Source organism: Hydra viridissima, unplaced genomic scaffold (assembly GCF_058129835.1).
Source record: "Hydra viridissima isolate aposymbiotic clone 2 unplaced genomic scaffold, HvirCarnegie_v1 scaffold_7, whole genome shotgun sequence".
Classification (NCBI taxonomy): domain Eukaryota; kingdom Metazoa; phylum Cnidaria; class Hydrozoa; order Anthoathecata; family Hydridae; genus Hydra; species Hydra viridissima.
The window spans coordinates 10,560,292-10,583,331 of NW_028324306.1; the positions used below are offsets into that span (position 1 = coordinate 10,560,292).

General features: G+C 32.8%; 1 protein-coding gene and 1 long non-coding RNA gene across 2 annotated transcripts in view; one reads left to right on the forward strand and one right to left on the reverse strand.

Moving 5' to 3' along the window:
- Window positions 1-23,040, forward strand: part of LOC149886089 (uncharacterized) — a 282,044-nt gene that overhangs the window by 173,036 nt on the left and 85,968 nt on the right. The gene's annotated exons all lie outside the window — the stretch shown is intronic.
- LOC149886104 (uncharacterized) lies at window positions 19,770-22,911 on the reverse strand. Its single transcript, XR_016454564.1, has 2 exons — window positions 22,594-22,911; window positions 19,770-20,619 (listed from the first exon to the last, which is right to left on the reverse strand). It is a non-coding gene; the product is annotated as an uncharacterized LOC149886104 (long non-coding RNA).

Here is a 23,040-nt window from a genome sequence, read left to right on the forward strand (position 1 = left end):
GTTGCTATGGATACCTTTATTTTGCTTAGCAACAACATATTTTTGTTATCTGCAGATATTTTATAAGTGCTATATTCACTAAATTTGTCATGAGTACCAATATGAAATCACACTTCTTACAAAAGTGATAATTTTTTAAATTTAGTTGCTATGGATACTTATATTGCTTAGTTTCCGGATACTCTCCTTAGTTACAAAGTGGTAAATTGATATTTGAATATTTTATCGGATTTTTGACCCACCTATATTGAATAACAATCGAGTATTTAGGTAAATAATGTTTTAGGAATATTAAAAGCAAAAATAGTGCAAGAAAACATTGTCAACTTTAAATTGTATCAAAAAATTATAAAACAATAATATCGTTTGAACCTTCCCATCAATCATTGTATGTTCAATAATACAAATTACTTCAATAGAAGATCTACAAACCTCAAATAAAATCATTCCCAAGCTTTCTATCTCACTTTTAATGTACTGATCTTCTTCAATCACAGATTCCTTGGATTCCATTTTGTATGCAAATCTTATGGGTCTACAATTGCCTGTGGAGAACGACTTTTGATTTTTCCAAATAGGCACCTTTTCGTTGCTGTTGTTAAATCCAGTCAAATCTAATGGTACTACACAAGTAATAAATAATGATTCTTCACGCTTTAAATCTCTGTTAATGTCGGGTTCTGATAAAACTTGTTTATAAATACTTTAGCCAGTAGCACCATCAAAACCAGCATTACACGTTAGTGTCATTGTTTTTATTGCTTTGTCGTTCAATATCAAGTGCCTTAGCACAGGTTCAAGAACTGCACAGATTCTTATCAAAGTATGAATTATTAAATCTTTTAAAGGAACTGAAGCTGAATAGTCCTCCACTGTTATGTTTGCAGGATAACATTTCAATTTTGCATCTCTGACATCATTGTAAATTCTTTCTCCAAGGCTCCGCTTCTAACCAATTGATAGGAAGCTTTTGTCAGACTTGCATCAATTATTAAAGCCAGTGCTTCGTCTGCTGAATATTTAGTTGCTTTATCTGTATTTGAAATATTTAAAACGTTCTTGGCAGCAATAATAATAGATTCATCTCTAAATTTTTTATTAGCAGCAAATAATAATTCATTGGATGAATGAGATTCACTTAAACAAGATACACGCCGTTTTTTAGTTTTATTAGAACTATTATCAAATGCAACTGGTTTTCGACCACGTCTACTTGCAGTTGGTTCATTGTCTTTTTTTCTGACAATTAAATATTCATTAAGCCAGCTTACAAACTTCTTTTCAAAATTTTTGACAGTATAGTTTGCAGATTTCGACTTATTTTTATACAAGTAAACAAATCGTTGAACAGCATGTCTAAAATCAACGTCTTTAAAGTCAGAAAATTTTGGCTGAATAAATTTTAATATATCTTCAGAAATATATTGTTTTGAAATACTAAGATTGTTTTTTTGGAGAAAATTATGAATGTCTAAGTTTAATAAAACCATATCTAAATTATTATTGTAACAAGTATTTTGTATTTAAAAGTTTAATGTTATAATATATATGCCGTCCGGACTACTAATACTTGTTATTAATTAAGTTACTACAAGTGTTAGTAATTAAAATTAAAAGTAATTAAATTACTGTTAGTGTTAGTAATTAAATTACTAACAACTACCGAAAATATGTTGTTGCTATGCTATGCAAAGTAAGATATCCTTACTAACCAAAAAAAATAATCTCATAAGAATTGTGAATCTCATTTTAATACATACCCCCAATATTGTGTACTTAGCGCATGTAAAATACTGTTAAAACAACGTTAATGTAAAAATGAGTTGTTTCCATGCAAAATTTAGTACCATAGCAACCAAGTTAAAACATATATAAAATCTGAACGGGGATTTAAGGGGACGAGCAATCAATTAAAACTCAATTGAAGCATCATATAGATCAAATAAATATAAGATAATACATGGCAAATTGTGGTAATTATTAATTATAGTGCGGCAAAAAACAAATTTCTTAAGGAATTTTTTTTTTTAATCTGTGATTTTCAAAGTATAACTGAGATAACATGCTATGACAAATTTATTTCACAAATTTGGTTTTTCTTATCTCTAAATACTCTAGAATAACATGTACTAATTTTTTGTTTCAAAAACGTAGATGTAATTGAAATATAACACAACGTTGATATCACCGTTAATTACTTATTTAAATTTTTTTTTTTTTTTTTTAATTTCAATATTCAAATGCTTAGAGTCCTGGTAACTAAGGGATTTAATATAAATAAGTTATCAATAAATTTCTCCTAATATATATAGATACTAAAATTAAATAAGTTTTCAAGATTAGACAACTAAAATTTTTCCCATTTTGTCCACCTACTGGCCCACTGTGCGGTGTCACGTTAAATAAGTACCCAGCTAACACAAAACGTTCAAAAAACGTTCGTAGAACGTTAGAAACGGTTGGGTACGTTCTAAGAACGTTCTAAGAACGTTTCCAACGTTCTTTGAACGTATTTGAACGTTTTGTGTTAGCTGGGTATCCCGTTAAAAAAGTAGACAAAATGAGCAATCAAGACAATATTTTTAACACCAAACGTACTTTTAAACTTAATTTTAAATTTTAAGACTTTCCTGTACTTATTGTCAATGGAGTAAAAATATTTTTACCTCTAAAGAAATTATTTTACCAAATAAGTGGTCAAAAATGTTTTGACATTAACACTAGATGTGTTATAGCATTTTGAGAAATTGGCAAAGGTCTTGCATCAATTCAGACCTTTTCTCGTATACTAAGTTTAACAGATCCTATAAATCTCAAAGCTTATAACGAAATTAACAGCAAAATGTTAGATTCATACATGACTGCTGCTAATGAAAGTATAACCAATGCAGTTAGGGAATGCAAAGCCAATGTAGATGAAGTTGTTGAATGTACTGTATCTCTAGATGGGACATGGCAAAAAAGAGGTCATGATGCCCTAAAAATCAATATTGCAGTCAAAAAATAATTAAAATTGGAGTTTGTTCAGCAATTATTCATTTTAATGATGGTTTTAATGGGCTTCATAATGTATTTAATTTTGCATAAATGGTCCAAAACGAGATATATGTAGAATAAAAAAAGCTAACAAGAAGTTAAGTAGTTCCTATAAAAAGCAAAGAAAATTTTTAAGAGCTAAAAGAAAGGGTTTTATTGATGAACAGACAAACATAAATGATTATGAGTCTTATATAACTGGAGCATATTGATTTTTTTATGTGTGATGTTATTTTGATGCTTGTTATTTTCTATTTATTTTCTTATTTTCGTTTTTCTCAGTTTTTGATTTTTGCCTATTTTTAGTCACCGTTTCCAGAATAAAATTTCCTAGGTTTTACACTTTGACCTAAAAATTTCCCAAGTTATTTGTTTATGTTTCATCTACAACCTGAACTAAAATAAAATTTTTTTTACTTTGTATTTTTTGAAATTTTGGTCTAAGAACTAACATAAATATAGTCACTTTTTGATAATAAATTTTATTAATTTTAGTTCAAATTGTTCTTCATAGTAATACAAAACTTTTCGTAAAATTTTATTCAATAAGTAAATATGGTTTAAAAGTTATTAAGGAAACAGTGATTGGGGTATTTCAGGTCCCAACATGGTTTATTAACCCTGTAAAATTTTTTTTTAATTTTTTTAGTTTTTTTTCTTTTTTTATACCTGGGCATCCTATTATATGCAGTAAAAATTGTTTTAAGGTCAAACGTCAGCGACACAAGTTTGATGGTATAGAACCACCTTAATTCAATTTGTTTCTTAGATTTAGTAAAAACTTTTATTTGTGAAGTTGTTATATTTTAGTACCAGGCTGTTTGTGCTGCTCTTCACCGATTTAAGATTAAGTTTATTCTATAGACTTCTCTGATCTGAAATAAATTAATAATAATAGTAATCAAAAAAATCAATAAGTAAAACTACTAGGAATTGGGAGGTCTGGGACATCATTTTTTCTTCCTCGCGGTAAAATTTTTCTGGGACAAAACATTTTTTTTCATGACGTGAAAACGCGTAATGAAAAATTTTAATTTTTGTAAAGGTGTTTAAATATTGCACGAAAAACTTCTTGTTCTTTTTTTCTTTCGTCTTGTTCTCTTTTTTTGTTTCGATGATTGATTTGTAGATTTCTATCTTCCGCCGTTTGATTCCTTTATTTTTTAAAATTTGAATGGGATCTTGAGACAGTATCTTAAAACTTCGAATTTTTCCGTTTTCATTTCGTAAGATTTTAATTTTGCGAGTTTCAATGGAATTCATTTTTTAATGTGCCAAGAATTTCTTTAAGTCAAAATTTTCACAAAATTAAATTTAAAAAGGGAACGCTTGAGAATGGGGAGTTTGGTCCGAGAAGTAATCCGGAGCCGATAGATTCGTATCCTTTTCCGCTTTTTACATAACATCCATCTCTGACTGAGCTTCCTTTCACCCACGGCGTTAAAAACAGTCCGTTACCTTTGTAAGTTCCCATTTTAAATACGTTTCCATTTCTTTTGACGTATATAATACCTCTTCCTGAAATTTTGTTGACCATAGTGGACCCAAGCGAAGAGGCAGCTCCAGTCAACAGACCAGTGGCAACCATGGGAGCGGCTCGCGCTGCAAGCATTCCCAATAAAGGCAAAAGAGCTCCAATAAATCCTCCTTTCACTTTAGAATTGTATTTTACCTGAGTTTTGCTCATTTTAATGGTTACACCTACTCCTCGATGGAGAGCGTCCACAATTTTTTGATGTTGATTCTCCGTTACAAGCAAAACGTCATTTCCGTTAAAATCTTCTTTTGAAATCCTGATGCTCACTGGCTTGCCTTCGATCATTGATTTTTTTATTTTGTCAATCTGTCCCTGAGACACATTTAGTTTGACACTGATATATCTGCTCATTTTTTAATGTAGGAAAAATATTTATTTCACTTCTCGAATGTGATATCGTATCGTGATGTCTTCCCCTCGAAAATCGATTAAATTTCCATTTTGATCGATGATGCGAGTGATCATCGTGGAAATTTCGGGCACTTTGACAGGGAGATAAACCAAATGGGTGGGTCTTTTGATGATTTTAAAACCTGGACCAACAGCTGGATAAAAGGAGTAAATGCAATTTAATTGGGAGCCATTAATGTATGCCGACCCGATGATGTGTTGACGCTTGAAATTCTGACAATGTCATCGGACTCGTATTCAGAATTAGAATCTAACTGTCTTTTTGTGAATCCCAAAACTGACGCGATGTTGTTTTCCACGTTCAAGTCCATCAAATAATTTAAACCAAGTTTAATGATTGATTTTAAAGTGTTGGATTTGGATCCGATTTTGATGTTTTCAGGGGAGTAGCTGATTTTATTTGTAGTGACGTAACTTGCACTTTGAGATGCGTAACTTTTTATTGTGTTTGAGACTGACTTTTGCAAGTAATTATTAATGTCGATGATGTCGTAACTCCCTTCTGGAATGGCGATGTTTTCCCAATTGGCTCCATTGTTCATGCTATACCTGAAAGAATTGTTTTTTCTGGTGATATTTGGAAAGCTGTTGTACGTTTTTAGACCGAGAAAAGCCATTTCGTAACTTTTTCCTTTTTCAAAAACGATTTTGTCCAAAAAATTTGTTATGATTACGTTGGAATTTCCATCCAGGTCGATGATTGTGCCTGACATTTTTTATTATGCGTCATTTTTTTTTAAATTGCCTCTTTTGGAAAATAAAAATTATCAAATCCGCTTCTATATTTTCCATCGTACTTTTTTGATGACAAATCAATAACCGCAAATCCGTGAGGCTCAGACCAGCAATGTCTGCAAAACTTTTTAAACTCTTCTTTTCACATGTCGCTCGAAACGTGGTCTCGATAAATGTGGTCTACATTTTTTGAATCTTGAGGAAACAGACAAATAAAATTAGTGTTTTCTCTTATTGGTTTGTCTTGGGAGCATGAAATAATTTTAAACAAGGTAAAAGCAGTCCACGTTGGAATGTATTCCTCGGATGTAATATTTTTCGCACTTGTTTTGTTTGGTCAATTGCAAATCGTCAAAGATCATCAAATTGTTTTTGGTTGAATCGAGATCTTCAGGTTCAGGAACGTCAGCAGCTGTTTCGAAAAACTGACACTCCATATTCTCTTTGTCGACATAATTTTTTGAAAGGTCTTTAATAACACATTCAGGGTTTAAATTCAATTTTTCGATTTACTTTGTACCTTGAACAAATCGAGAATAAACTCTTTTGGTAAATTCCTCTCAAACGAACTTTTCAGTATTTTTTACTCTGGCTGGAAAAGAGATTTTCCAAAAACTTGTAAATGGTTGTAATCTAACCATCCAGGTCTTAACAGCAAATTCAGAAGCAAAGTTGTTTTTCCACAACCTGACTTTCCGACGATGATTCCTCGAATGCTTCTCGGTAGAAGCTTGTTGTTGTTTCTTTTGCTCTTTCCAATATTCCATGATAAATCAGTAACTTCCATTTTTTATTTAAAATATTTTTTTTTTAAATAAAAATGTACTGCGTGAAATGTAAAAGGAAAACAGAAACGATCCATTTAAGAAACGAAGTCTCAAAAAACAACAGAAGTATGATCAAAGGAACTTCTGACGTTTGCGGAACGACAAAAAGCAAGTTTGTTCCTTCGCATGAATCATTTCAAAAAGGGGAAGACTTGGTTGAATCGAACAACAAATTTTCAAAAAAAATCAAACTGCCGTGGGCAAAGTTTCCAGGAGAAATGCACATTCCAGGAATGAATTTTGCAGGGCCTGGCACAAACTTGGACAAAAGGCTTACTTCCACCGACATGTATCAGGATTGGAACAAACCGGTGGACAGAGTGGATAATGCAGCATACCATCACGATTTGGCTTATAAATATTTTAACAACATACAAAACAGAAATTTGGCAGATCAAATGATGCTTGAAGAAATGAACTCCATTTCAAACCCCACTCAAAAAGAAATTAACGAAAGAAAGCTTATCACTCCCATCATTAAACCCCAAGCCATATTTGGACTGGGTGTAGCGAAAAAAAAAAAATTCCCGAGAGTCGTCTGAAATGGGCGGATCAGCTTGCAGAGGAGCTTCACAAACCGGTGATTCACCATTTTAAAAGAAGAAAAGTGTTTGTGAATGGCATCGATGAAATATGGGCTGCGGATTTGGTTGACATGCGCTCTTTTTCAAAATTCAAAAACGGAATAAATTATTTGTCATGGTCATTGACGTTTTTTCAAAGTATGGATGGATCGTTCCTTTAAATAGCAAAACGGGTCTTGATGTGGCTAAAGCGTTGAAAAAAATATTTGAAAAAAGAAAGTGCACCAAAATGTGGGTGGATAAAGGAAAAGAATTTTATAACAAACACGTGAAAGCGTTGGGCATGCAATTGTATTCCACTGAAAACGAAGAAAAAAGTTGTGTTGTCGAGCGATTGAACAAAACGATGAAAGAAAAAATGTTTAAATATTTTTCAGCCAACAACACTAATAAATACTTTGACGTTTTAGATGAAATGGTGAAAAATTACAACAATACAAAATACTCTTCCATCAAAATGACTCCAGTTGAAGCCAGCGCGATGAAAAAAATAAAGATAAGGTCTGGATGAACCTGAATGGAAAGGTGCAAACAGAAAGACCAGAACCGAAATTTTCGATGGGTGACAAAGTGAGGATCACAAAAAAGAAATCTAATTTTGAAAAAGGGTACACGCCGAGATGGACTGAGGAGGTTTTAAAAGTGTCAAAAATTCAGTACACAGATCCGCCCACGTACAAAGTCATCGACGCCAACGGTGAAGAAATTCAAGGCACTTTTTACGAGCAGGAAATGCAAAAGACAAATCAATCATCATCATATTTAGAACTGAAAAAATAATTCGAAAAACAAAGAGCAAATCATTAGTCAAACGGCAAGGATATCCAGACTCGTTCAACTCCTGGGTGGACCATAAAGAATTGATACGTTTGAAAAAATGATATAAATAATTTTATTTTCTTTATAAAAAGATGAATTTAGTTACAATTGAAAATTTTGATGAGAGCAAATTATCGGTTGGAGAAATTTATTCAACAACAAAACCAATTCAGTACCAAAAGATTCCGCTGTTTTATGATTACCCCTCTGGAAAAGGCCCTGTTGTTTTGAGAACTCCAGTTTTGTTTTCTCTGGGTGTGTTTGAAAGTTGCAGTTTTGAAACGAAAGAACTGAATGGTTATTCCATGTCATTTCTCGGATTTAACGAAAAAAACGGAACGAACGAAGAAGAAAGAAAGTTCATTGAGGTGACTGAAAAAATATCAAAATTTCTTCAAAAACAAGTAAAGGAAATGATGTCCACTTTGAAAAAAGGAAGAAGAGCAAAAAAAATCATGACGGAAGATTTGTCCATTTTGAAAAACAAATCTGAAAATCCAAACGCAGCTCCCATTTTTTTCGGAAAGTTGTTTACAAAGAAAAACGAAAAAAACATTGAAGTGACCTCTTTGTTTTTCAAAAAGAAAACAAAAGAAGAAAAGTGCGTCAATGAAAATAAAATGCTTGTGAAAGCAAATCCTTTGGAATACATTCGACAAAAGTGCTACGCCATCGCCTCTTTCAAAATTGAGGGTGTTTTTATTGGAGCACAGATCGAGTCCATTCAGGTTTCCGAAGTGGTCATCACAAAAAATGCACCTTCTATTTAAAGCATCATAGGTGATGATTTGGATATGGGAGAAGTGGAATCTGATGATGAATTGTGAAATAACGTAAAATTCATGAAAATAAAATGATTTAAATCATTTTCTTTTCATATAAAAAATGCACGCCCCTCATAAGTTGTATAAAAACATTACCTCAGTAGAAGACCAAAGTTTGAAATTGCATTTGGGTCATTTGGAGGAAAGAATTAAAGAGTTGGAACGAAAAAATCCGAAAAACATTATTGTAACCAATAAAAAATTGAGTCATCCAACCTATTTCAACGTCAACGGACAGCACGAGATTTTTGCTCAACAAGACATTAAACTTTTAAACCTTTATAAGTTTCGAAGTTTTAGGAAAATTTAGAAAAACTTTAAATATGCATCAAATCATTTATTTGATTTGAATTCAAATACAAAATATGCTATTATGGTTAGTAAAGCTAGAAAGTGTAAAAAGTCAAAACTTTCAAAATGTGACCCTGCCGTTTCTTCCCGTGGAGTCTTCAAATGGCAAAGTCCAAAAATTTTTTTAACATGAAAAAGTTAAAAAAATTTTCTTGATATAATAAAATGAAAAAAATTGATTTTGAGTTGAATAATTTTCTTGGCATAATAAAAATGGAAAACAAAACGTTAAAAGAATTGCGAGAAATCGGCAAAGTCCAAAAAATGAAAAATTATTCAAAGATGCAAAAGGATGATCTCGTGAAAAAATCAAACACAGCATCATCATCTCAAAAGAGCATACTTTCATGGGTTGTTAAAAAACCGGCTCTTGCTCCTCGTCCTGTAATCTCACCGCGTCAAATTGTTTAAAAGCCTATAATCGCTCCAAAACCATCCACAATTCCACCGAGACCTGTTGTTGCGAGGTCTAGCATATTAAACCTCCTCTTGCTCCAAAACCATCTCATTTGCAAAATCCTGCTGCTCAAAAACCTGTTATTGCTCCGAGTGCCGTCGTTCAAAGACACGTTTCAAGACTTCTTATTGATCCGAAGCCAATTGTTTAAAGTACCGTTTCGAGACCGGTTCCTAATGAAAAACCTACAGTTGCGAGACTGGTTAAACCTACACAAAGGTCTTTTGTAAGGTTTGTTGTTGGACCTGATACTAAGCTTGTCATTGTTCCAAAACCATCCACAATTCCACCGAGACCTGTTGTTGTGAGGTCTAACATATTAAAACCTCCTCTTGCTCCAAAACCATCTCATTTGCAAAATCCTGCTGCTCAAAAACCTGTTATTGCTCCGCGTCCAATTTCTAATTTATTTTCAAGATTGTCAACAGCTGAAAAAAATGCCCTTGTTAACAGTTTTAACAGTGTTCTTGAATCAATTGATCCATACGTTAAAGAGGCTGCGAAGAAAAAAGTGAAAGATGTGGTCGAAAAAAAAATAAAGTCGATCGTATTCAACAAACCGGCCACTGCTACTAGACCGATTATCAAAAAACAGGTTCCAGCTCATCGTCCCGTCAGACCACGCATTTATTTTCAATTGACCGATCACGCGTTAAGAAATGTTGCCAAACAATTTTCGCATCAAGTCGAAAAAAATCATTATGATGTTTTTTCCTTTTTAGATTCAGCAAAAAACGGTGCGATTAAAATTCCTCAAGAAAATAAAAATAAAAAAGCGTACATTGTTTTGATTTGCGAGATGTCGTGTGTGAGCATTACGACTGGAGATGAAGTGTCTCGAACTGTCCCTTTTTCGTCAAAATCTGGAATTATTTTGGAGTCGACGGATTTGGGAGAATTTTACGACACAGCAAAAGATGAAATCCTTGAAAACATGGTCAAATACAACAAAATGGGTTCGAATTGCAGAGAGTCTGCCATATTGAAAATGGACATTAACTTGATTGATTACAATCCAATCAGCGCGAGGTCATACATTCCTCTTGACAATTTTCTGACGAGCAAAAAAGCAATCATCAACATGGTCAACGAAGACAACGAATGCTTCAAATGGTGCGTCTCAAGGTTTTTAAACATGAAGGAAAAACACGGTGAAAGAATTGACAAAGACTTGATTAAAAAATCGAAAGAGTTAAATTGGGAAGGGATTGAATTTCCAGTCAAACTCGATCAAATCAATAAATTTGAAAAAAATAATCCAGAAATCAGCGTTAACGTTTTTGGGTACGAAAATAAATCCATTTAGCCTTTACAAATATCGAAGTGTTTGAACAGAAAACATGAAATAGATTTACTGCTCATATCAAACGAAAAAACAAATCATTATTGTCTGATCAAAAATCTAAATCGATTGATCTCATTGCAGTCATACACACATCACGGCAAAAAATATTTTTGCAGAAATTGTTTGCAAGGGATGAATAGTGAGGAAGATCTTTACAAACATTCGACTTATTGCAAAGAGAACAGCTCGGTACGAATCGAACTTCCCGAAAAAAATTCTTTCATGAAATTTTAACAAAAAGAAAGGTCGATGAGAGTTCCTTTTGTCGTTTACGCAGACTTTGAAAGTTTCATCACACCGATCAACACTTGCGTCCCAGACCCAAAACAGTCTTACACAAAACAGTACCAAAAACACACTCCGAGTTCGTTCTGCTATTTCATCAAATGCTTCGACGAAACCGTATACAAAGGAAATCCGGTGACTTTTACCGCAACGAGAGAAACGGACGATGTTGCAAAAATATTTGTGGAGATGCTCGAAAAAGACATTACTGAAATTTGCGAAATGACAAAATTTCCAAAAAAGATGATCATGACTTTCGAAGATAAAAATAATTTCAATTCTTCAAAAGTGTGCCACATTTGCGAGGAGAGTCTCGGAAATAATAAAGTGCGCGATCACTGCCATTTGACTGGAAAGTACCGAGAAGATGCGCACAACACTTGCAACACAAAATACAAAATTCCAAAATTTTTCCCTGTCGTGTTTCACAACTTGTCAGGTCACGACAGCCACTTTTTTATCAAAAAATTTTCAGGTGGAAAATTAAGCTGCATTCCAAACAATGAAGAAAAATGCATAAGTTTCACAAAAGAAATAAAAGTGGGTGAGTTTATTAAAGAGGGTAAGGTGATTGAAGTAAAACGAGAGTTGAGATTTATTGATAGTTTCAGAATCATGGCTTGCTCATTAAAAAATTTAACAGAAAACCTCATTAAAGATTTATGTGCTGAATGTGATAGGTTAGATGTAGAGACATGCAAGGAAAACTGTCAAGATAAAAAAGGGAATGGATGTAAATGTAAAATTAATTGTAAAGATTGTAAATCTAGAAGCTTAAAAAAAGCTGATACTGTGTGTAAGAATCTGAATTTAATGTATAGTGGAACAAAACGAAATTTGTTGCTAAGAAAAGGTGTGTACCCCTACGATTGGGTTGACTCGATTAATAAACTCTCTGAAACGCAATTACCACCAAAGGAGTCATTCTTCTCTAAAATTAACGATGAAGGAATAAGTGATGAGGATTATTCACACGCCAAAACGGTTTGGAACGAATTTGGGTGTAAAACGTTTAGGGACTATCATGATTTATACAATGTGTCTGATGTGTTGATGCTATCTGATGTGTTTAGGAATTTCAGAGATGTTTGCGTAAAAAATTACAAACTCGACCCCGCTTGGTATTACACATCCCCAGGATTGGCTTGGAACGCTTGTTTGAAAATGACAAAAATAAAATTGGAGTTGTTAAGCAACCCTGACATGCTGCTTATGGTTCAAAAAGGAATCCGCGGAGGAATCAGCATGATTTCAAACCGACTTGGAAAATCAAACAACAAATACATGGGAGATTCGTTTGATCAAAGCAAAGAGTCAACATACATTAAATACTTGGACGCCAACAACTTGTACGGATGGGCTATGAGCAAACCTCTTCCCACTCACGGTTTTGAATGGCTGAAGACGAAATTTTAAATTGGGAATCGATTTCTTGCATTTTGGAAGTCGACTTGGATTATCCAGAAAGTCTTCACAACGAACACAACAATTACCCTTTGGCTCCGGAAAGAATGACCATTAAAAAAGTTGAAAAACTCATTCCAAATTTGAACGACAAAAAGAATTACGTCCTTCACCGCGAAAACCTTAAATTATATCAACGATTGGGAATGAAAATTTCAAAGGTACACAGAGGAACAAAATTTAAGGAGCAGGATTAGTTAAAAGAATACATTGACCTTAACACCAATTTAAGGACAAAAGCCAAAAACGAATTTGAGAAGGATTTTTTCAAACTGATGAACAATTCGGTGTTTGGAAAAACCATGGAAAACATTGAAAAGCGAGTGGACGTGAGAATGGTGACAAAAAGGGAAGAAGCAGAGAAATTGTCGTCCAAACCAAATTACGTCCGACACACGATTTTCGATGAAAACTTAATAGCCGTTCACATGAAAAGAACAAAGTTGTTTTACAACAAACCGATTTATTTGGGAATGTCCATCTTGGATTTAAGTAAAACTTTGATGTTTGAATTTCATTACGATTACATCAGAAAAATGTATTCAGATCGGGCAAAATTGTTGATAACAGACACGGACTCGTTGATTTATGAAATAAAAACGGACGATTTTTACAAAGACATTGCTAAGGATGTGGAAAGCAAATTTGACACGATCGAATTTGACAAAAAACATCCTGCCATTCAAAGTGTTGGGTTTAAGGTTGGCGTAAACAAATAAGTCATTGGGATGTTCAAAGACGAAACCGGAGGAAAGCAAGTTGAAGAATTTGTAGGTCTACGGTCGAAATTGTACTCTTACAAATTCCATGAAAAAGAGAACAAAAAATGCAAAGGTGTGAAAAAAAATGTGGTTAAAAAATACATTACTCACGACGATTACAAAGACTGTCTCAAAACTAAAAAAGAAAAGGTAAATAAAATGAGCGTGATCAGATCCCATTTACACGAAATTTACACGGAAGAAATTAACAAAGTCTCTCTCAGCACCGACGACGACAAAAGAATCATTTTGGAAGATGGAATTCACACGTTGGCTTATGGACATTACAAAAACAGATTTAACTTGATCAACTACTGGAAGTTTTTCGGTTTAGAAGATACGGATCCACAAACGGATTTAAAAACCCCGGAGCCAGATGCAGAGCAGGAGGCAGAGCAAACCCAAGAGCAGTAGGCAGAGTCCAAGAGAATTTTAAAAAAATTTAACAAAGTAAAAAAAATGAGCAACAAAAAAATCAATGTGGAAGGAATTGTTTTGCCAAACGAGGCTTTAACCAATTTTCAATTGATAAAGGCAGCACAAAAAACTGAAATTAAAAAACTTTAAAGGAGTTTTTGTCAGAGACGAATTGCCAAAAAAGGCAATGAAAAAAGAATGCGGAATTGTCAATAATTAATATTCAAGCACTGACGGATTTCATTGGGTGTGTTGGTACAAAGACGGTGATGAAAAATTTAGCTTTGACTCTTACGCTCAACCCCCTCTCGTCGAGCTCGTCGACTATTTAAAAAGTCCCGTCTTTTACAACAGTGAAAGGGTTCAATTTGGAAACACGTCTGACTGTAGTCACTTGTGTCTTTACGTCTTGAAAAAATGTGAAGAGGGAAACAGCTTTCAAGACGTCGTCAACACCCTTTGGTGATTGCAAATTGAATTTAAAAAATTTTTGTCCATTTAAAAATGATTGATAAATTCAACAGAAGCGAACTCAGCGTTTATTTCGACAATAATTCAACAGACTCAGCAAGCAACGTTTTTATTAAAACAGACGGTTCCAGCACCATCACTGCAGACATTGATTTTAATTCTCAAAAAATCACTAATTTGGCAGAACCAACCAACTCACACGACGCCGCCACGAAATATTATGTGGACACGCATTTGTCGGGAGAACTTGGATTTAAATTCCCATAAATTAATCAATGTGCTTAATCCGTCAAACGCGCAAGACGCTGCGACAAAAAGTTACGCAGACGTTTTGTCATAAAAATCCAACTTTTTAGGACTTTTTCCAAATTCAAGCTTTCATCCTTAGGGTTAAAGTCGCATACTGTGGTAGGATCAACCACCGCACCAGTCTTTAGCTACATAGACGGTCCTGGAGTTCTGAGAAGGTTATGGCTGGCCATAAGTGGAACAGGAACAGTAGTTCCTGGACGTGTCTTTATTCAAATATTAGCAGATGGAGAGATTGTAGTTGGAAATACTTCAACAACATCGGAAGGAATAGGAGTATACACCACTGCCCTTGCTTGCAACTTGCTCTTTTCCCCTCTCGGCGGACCGGTTTACGCCAACTCTTTGCAAGGTTGCAACGTTTACAACACCACTTCCATAGGAGGATATTTTACGCTTGACTTACTGTTTACAACAAACTTAACCATCAAATTGGTTAATAATACTACGGCAATCACTTACTGGATTCAAACTTTTATTTCTACATTCACAACCATCCCTCCTCTCCTTTCCTCCGTTAAATTGTACTCGAAGACGTTCAGATGTCTCAACACAACTTACGGAAACGAATATGTGCTTCTTAACACCATAGGAAAAGGAAATGGTGTTTTTCTGAAATACATAAGGATGCACGTCATCGGTTCCTCTGGAAGCTGGTGGGAGTCCAGAGTCAGAATGTATGACGGTAATTTATCTCCTGGCGACGGAACTGTCCTCAGTCCATGGACTCCTTACAATGCAAACAATTACAACACTTTCCCTGAGTATGACAGCAACAGCAAATACATTTTTTCCTCGTCTGGACTGGAAGACTTTTACTTGTCTTCGTGGAACGGATCAAACTTAAACTCGTTCAACAACAAATCAACAGGACTGCTATACCAATCCACCGCCTCTATAGGCTCCACCACCACCATCTCGTTTTACAGAAATTTTTCAGAAGTAGACTCCATGCCAAGCGTCGCAGCTGGCAGAAGGCTCGTCGTCACGCTCAACTCTGGCGACGTGCAAGTCGGTCAATCCTAAAGCTTTTACCTTCTTCTCGGACAAGCGTATTTATACGCCTAATTCTAAACCTTTTTAAATTTAATTTTGTGAAAATTTTGACTTAAAGAAATTCTTGGCACATTAAAAAATGAATTCCATTGAAACTCGCAAAATTAAAATCTTACGAAATGAAAACGGAAAAATTCGAAGTTTTAAGATACTGTCTCAAGATCCCATTCAAATTTTAAAAAATAAAGGAATCAAACGGCGGAAGATAGAAATCTACAAATCAATCATCGAAACAAAAAAAGAGAACAAGACGAAAGAAAAAAAGAACAAGAAGTTTTTCGTGCAATATTTAAACACCTTTACAAAAATTAAAATTTTTCATTACGCGTTTTCACGTCATGAAAAAAAATGTTTTGTCCCAGAAAAATTTTACCGCGAGGAAGAAAAAATGATGTCCCAGACCTCCCAATTCCTAGTAGTAGTAAAAAGTATACTATACTATTGTGTACTTTACGGTATACTATACGGTAAACTGTACACAAAATTTTTAGTATACCATACACAAGCGATCCCTTGTAATTACAGAAAATTTTTGCGTAAATTAAAATTTTGCGTAATTACGCAATTTACAAAACTGCAATCATATAAAAAATGTGAATTTCCGGATTTTTCAAATTTGCCATAAAATTGGTAATTTTTACTTAAAAAGAGAAATTTTAGCTTTTTTTGGCATATAATATTCCTGTTCCAAAAAAGGGTCTGCATTTATTAAGTGTAGGAGTGGAAAAGTTCGTGTACTTAGTGATGTATAATGTTCAATTTTTATAAATTAAAACTAAAATTCATTTATAAAGATGACAAACAAATTTCGGTTGATGTCTAATTCGCTCATTAGCTTTTTAAATGAATCGTTAATTTCTTATCCACTAATGTAGGAAATATCATTATACTTTTCTTTAGCTCATTTGTTCCTTTAACATAAGTTTACGGATAGATAAAAATCACATTATCACATTGTAGGGAATGTCATCGGGTCCCGAACGGGTAATTTCAAAAAATTTTTCGGGTCCCGAACCTGTTCGGGTATAGACCCGTTAAATACCCAATAGCCCGATAACCCGAAATAATGATCAAATGGGTTAACAAATACCGACAGCTAAGGAACTGAAACCGATAAATTATCGGGTACCCGTTCGAGTATTAAACTTTTTTAATACACGAAAACCCGAACCCGTTCGGTTTTGGCTTTATCACGGTTCGGTTCCCGAAACTTAGTAAAAAATTATTTAAAATTGCGGAAATTGCTAAAAGTCACAAAAATTTGCTACGAGTTAATGCTTACGGCCATCTTAGCATCTTTGGAAGACTCTGTAAAATGTATAAACTGAAATTAAAAAAAAAATACTAAGTTAAACTCATTTAAGCTGAGAGTTAATTAATGAAGTATTTAATTAAAGTCCACAGTTAATGAAACAACATGAGTAAATGAAACAGATTTAATGATTTGAAAATGAATGAAGTTTTAGTGCCAAAAGTTAACTTTCTTATCGCATTAGTTGCCTTAGGCGTCATAGAACTAAAACACTGGAAAATATAGCCTTTTTACCTTTGATTTTTTACCTAACACTTATTAAAAATAAACATTTAAAATTTGGAGATGCACTGTTTGTTTTCTTGAGTTTCTTGGCATGAAATAAATTTAAAGAAATCTGAACAAAGGTTTAAAAAATCATTTTTGACAAATAATTTGTCTTCTTCAATGTCATACATGTCCATAACGTTAATTGCATCAACAAGGGCTTCCTAGATGTCATTATCCAGCTCCTCATTTGGAATTAAGAGCTTTTAGTTTCTGAGCAGAATTTGAGCAGCATTTTTCTCTCAAAGTGAGAGTAGTTGCGTTTAATGTAGAGCAGTTTTTCAGCCTTCAAACGATGCGATTTCTTTCTTTTTTGACTTTTTTTCTTTTTTTCAGGCTGGTAGTATTAACAAGCGCTCTGAGGATGCTGAACTTGAAGGAATGCTCAGGATAGCAAAGGCAGCCTGGAAAGAATTAAACGTTCCCTTATGTCACCCAGAACTGCATTGGCTTTCCCATCCGTGCAGAAATTACCTAAACATCATTTTCATAGGCAAAAAGCTCTCCTTTCAATTCCATCGCGCTCTTCTTCTGCTTCTTTGGCTGAATAAAGCTCAAAGAGAAGCTTTCAGATTGTGAGTGCCAAAGGCTGTAGTCGACAGGGAATGGCTCAATCTCGGAGTCTTCTTCTCTACTTTTGCCGAACAAACTTGAAAAGAACTCTTTGATAGCTTCTTCATGATCCTTGGTCGAATTCTGGAGACTAAATATAGTTTTTTTTGAACTTGACTCTCAAGATTTTGAAAATTTTCACAAAAGCAGGCTATAGCCAGTTTTGACTAATAATATTTTAAAATGATTTTTTAACTCACATTTGTAACAAGGGTCCAAGTAGTTGGTAACCAGGTAGACAACTTGTCTAGATTTTTTCAACTGTAAGCGATGTTAGAAGGCAATTAGCACCCTATGTAAAATTTACAGGCACTAAACAAAGAAATTAAACTAATTGGCAATCTATTACCTCACTTGACCGGTTAGCAAACATTTTCAAAATGCTTTGCTTTTTTACGCACATCCAACTTTAATTTCAAAATTTTAAAATTAAAACCTTTCTAACATCATTTTAAAAAATAGAAAAGGAAACAGTTCTAAAAACAAACAATGATGCTTTGAGACGAGACCCATTTGGGTAGGGTCTCGTTCGGTTCCTTTCAGTACATTCCCTATCACAGTGTATAAATTGGGGTCTGTCACTCTACAAAAAAAAGGGTTAAATGTTAAAGTGTTTTGAAATAAAAGTTTTTTCATTGATTTTTGTAAATATTCCGCTTTCAACCTCGTTTTGTAGAATGACGGACGCCTATTGCTAGGTCTTTCATGACTTATATTGCAATCAATCGCTCTAGTGTAAACTAACCATTTCGATGAAAGTTTCTGCTTTAAGTTGATAGACTTTTAAATATTTTAATAAAATTAAGCAATGCTTCTCACCCAATACTTACTTTTAGAAAAATATCAAAAATATTATTGAAACATTTATTATTCACTAAAATTCTTTAAAAATTATTAACTCGACGTTTTTCAAGAACAAATATTTTGTTTCTAAAGATAGACATGTGTTCTTTGAAAAAAAAAAATCACGAACCTTTGTACAAAATTTTGCACAACCATTCTTTGGTTAAAACTTTGCGCAATTTCGCAAAATTTAGAATTTGCAGTAGATTTTTTTGCGTAAGAAAAGTGCTGCTTTTTGCGTAAATTACGCATTTTTCAGCTTTATGGAGTTTTTTTATTTTGTTTGTTACGACAAATTAAAAAAAAAAATGACACTCGCAATATATGTAAACTAATTTTAATATCTTAGAAAATACAGCTTAGTTAATTAATGCCATTAAAAAAAAAAACACATACCAACATAAACTTTGTATTAAATAAATTTCCCGGATTTTTAGCATAAAAAATTCATTCTCGTTTTGTTGGCTAAAATTTTATTTATTTGTTAATTTTCGTTTTACTATTGTTTAAACACTTTTTATACTTTTATATCTTCTTAAATGTTTATAAAATGAAACACCGATTTCATGCATATTTTTTTCAACCCACAAGTGCACTGAGTTTATATTCTTACATTTCGTTAATTTTATTGTAATTCCAAATATCGGATTAGAAGTTCCATACGGCAAAAATTTGTCTAATTGTTGCTAATGCTCTTTACAATTTATTTTACTCAGGGAGTGACTTCAACCTCTGCCACTCCCCTCTACCCTTCTCTTCCTCCCGCAAAGCTTTTAGAACAATTTAAAAATTTTAATAATGACAAAAAGTGTTTGTTTCCCATATTTATCGACAAGATCTGTTGACAAGGATTCCTTTTTTCTTTTTTTCTTCTTTTTTCTTTTTCTATAATTATTTTTAAAAAGGAAAAAGTTCAATAGCTACGCCAATTATTCTTCTTAGTTTTTTACACTTTCTCAGTCTAAATTAAAAAATTGAACCGCTTGCGTTTATCATAAAGTGACTTCTTTTTTTATTAATTGAAAGATATTACTATATATTTTCTCACAACTGTCTTATCAATACGGGAGCTGAAAGAGGTAGAGTTGATTGAATTTTGCGACGAAAAATTAGCAATTTTTGAAACGAGACAAGCTTACAATTGTAAGAGTAAAAAAAAGAGACAATTCTATGCGTTAAACTACAAAAACATTGTTTTCAATTTAAATGAAACTAAAGAAGATAACAGGCAAAACTTATTTATAATGAACACGTATGATAATAATCTTTGTTTGGGGTGAAAGTGCACCCAGATTAAAAAACATTTGCAAACTATATGAAATATATGAAAAATTTCCGTATAGCGAAATATACCTTAATGAATGATTTTAGTGAACTATAAAATAAACCAATAAAACCACCATAGAGAGTCCTGCATTAATCAAAAAACATTTTAACTTTCTTTTCCATTTGGAATAACTCGAATAGCTTCACGATAATTTGGATAGAAAAATAAAGTAACACATATGTACATGATGCGATATATCGTTAGCAGCACGCGGTAAAATCAATATTCTCACTAATATTGTTTACCAATTGTAAATATCCATCACAAAAACTAACTCCTACAATTGCTTTAAAAAATGCGATATAAGTTAGACATTCAGCCGGGGACGCAGATACAACAGTACTACACGGAGGAAATAGACAAATTGTGGAGCTAAAGCTGGAGCTAGATACATCAACGACGTTTGTTGCTATAGAACAGACATTTTGAGCCAAAGTTAAGTAGTTATTGTAGCATTGTTGAGTAGAATTCATATTGTCATTTAACAAAACACTCTCTGAAGCAATGCGTTCTCCTGATAAGATAGCAATACATAACACAGCTAGAGCGGTAAAGTAGCACAAGTACATCTGAGAAGAAATAAAAAAGTTTTTGAAAGTTATCATTATTTCTTGACTTATAACTACACCTTTTATATGTATTATATGAAACGATATTTGAATAAAATAATTTTTGATAATTACGTTACAACTTAATTTTTGTTTTTGTTTTGAGTCATTAAGCTTTATTTTCAAAAATAATATTTTAATAACAAAGAAGAATATCATATATACTAAGAATAAAACTGAGGGGAGGAACTCTTAGGGGGAAATATATCCAATTGCTGCTGATAGAATTTTGCATGAGAAAAAGTAGTTGAAGTTAGGAATTTTATATAAAGTATTATAGCCAAGAGTTACAATGAGATCTGCGTCTCTTATGTATTTTTTCTATTCAGTAAGAAAGTACTCCGAAAGAGTATACAGCATTAACAATTTCCTAACAAAAAGAATAATTCAAAACACTGCAACATGTAAACACTTTTAAAATTCCAATCGATAAAAGTTAAATACTCGATAATTATCATGCAAACAAAGAAGAAAAAAATATAAACCCAGTAAGCATACTACGTTGAAACAACGTTGAAGTAACGTTTATCAACGTCGATCAACGTTATTTCAACGTTATTTCAACGTAGTGTGCTTACTGAGAAAGTATACCAGTTTTTTGGCTATTCAATTTAGGAAATATCTTCTCTATAATACATTCATTTTATTTATTGGTCTTACCTAACAATTTACTACATAGACCATTCTTATCATTTATTTTATGTTTATTGCTCCAGTTAAACAAAGCCTCCCTTCTTTCAGGTACTATTCCTGATTACCGTTAACAGTAGGGCGAGCCCTATCTTAATCAGCTTTGCTTCCCCACCAGGTAAATATTCTTAATAAGTTGTATTCTTAGTTTGAACTCAAATTACATTCAATAATTTCCAAGTGTTGTTTGCAACTCTTCTGTGTATTGTCACCATGGCCGCCGAGAGGGGGTGGTGGACGGGGAAGATTCCCGGGGCCTCGTGTGTGTACAAATAATTTTTTAAAAAAAATTTTAAAAGATTTAAATAGTGTAATTAACTTTTATTTTTAATTTTCAATGACCAGAGCACGTTTCTTTTGGTCCTGTGTATATTATTGATCATAATGAGGGCCCCTTAAGAAAACTTCCCCGAGGCCCAAAATTTCTCTCCACTGCTATGATTGTCACGTGTGTGGTGTTCTGTGTATTGTCACGTGGTGTGGTGTTTTATCAAACTGAGGAAAATAAACAATGGAAAAACCACTCTTGAATTTAGAAAAATTTGAAATTTTTATCCAATACGATTAAAATTCAAAGCCCAAGCGATGTTTATTGTTTTTTTTTAAAAAAAACGTTTTTTTTTTTTAATTTTTTAGAATTTTTTAGAAACGCACGAACAACAATATCACCAACTAATCATCAGCTAATTTCTTAATAACAGTTTTAATAACAATAGGAATGCTTATTGGGACTTACCTTACTTTTCCATTTAATACGATTATATTTTATTCTTTTATATGTATGTTGCGATGATTTCTCAATGTGTATGTTAAGAGGAATACAAAGTATACACTGCTCATTGAAAAAAATTGAAAATAATTCATCGCAGATTTTCCACTGTGGTCTTAATTTTTTTTTTTTTTACTTGTATTTTTGTTATTTGGTAAAAATATGAACAAAATCTGAATGAATCACTTCAATAGTTTGAAAATCATATGAAGGACATTTACTTAGCAGTAAATTTCTTAGAAGATATTTTTTCGGAGATGCGTAATTATCATTTGGCATTTAACTAAAAATAAAAAGGTAGTGAAGTTTATGTGAGAAAAATTTAACACTACTTGTGCTGAAAATTGTTTTTAAATTTATGCAGGTAAAATAGAAAAGCTTTTTTCTGTTAAAATGAAAATACTTCTTTTTTTTTCCAGAAAATCTGCTAAAAATCCAATTATCTGAAAAAAATTAAACAAAAAAATTGTACTGACCTTTTAGTTGACGTTAAAGCCTTAGAAAAGAGCAAATAAATAGTGCATAAGCGCAACAGGCATTTCTATACACCGTTTGTTAATTAAAGGGTTCCGGTTTAACAAAAAGTGACATTTTACACATAATATTTGAGAGTTATGACCTTGTTTTAATTGGTCCGCTCAGGATTTTAAATATCGTTACTTAGTTTTGCTTGAACTTTTTGGTCAAAAAATAGAATTTAAAATGCTTACAGGATGTAGCATTGTTAACATTGCACCACAAACTTTTTAAATTATTTCCTAATTCTTATATTGCTAATATAATTATATCAACCTTGTATGTATATCCTTTTGTACTTATCTTGTATACAGATTTAAAACTGAATTTTTCTTTGTATAATTGAAAAGAAAATTTAAAGCATGTCATTTCATTTTTAAACAGATTGAGGCCTTTCTTCTTTCTTT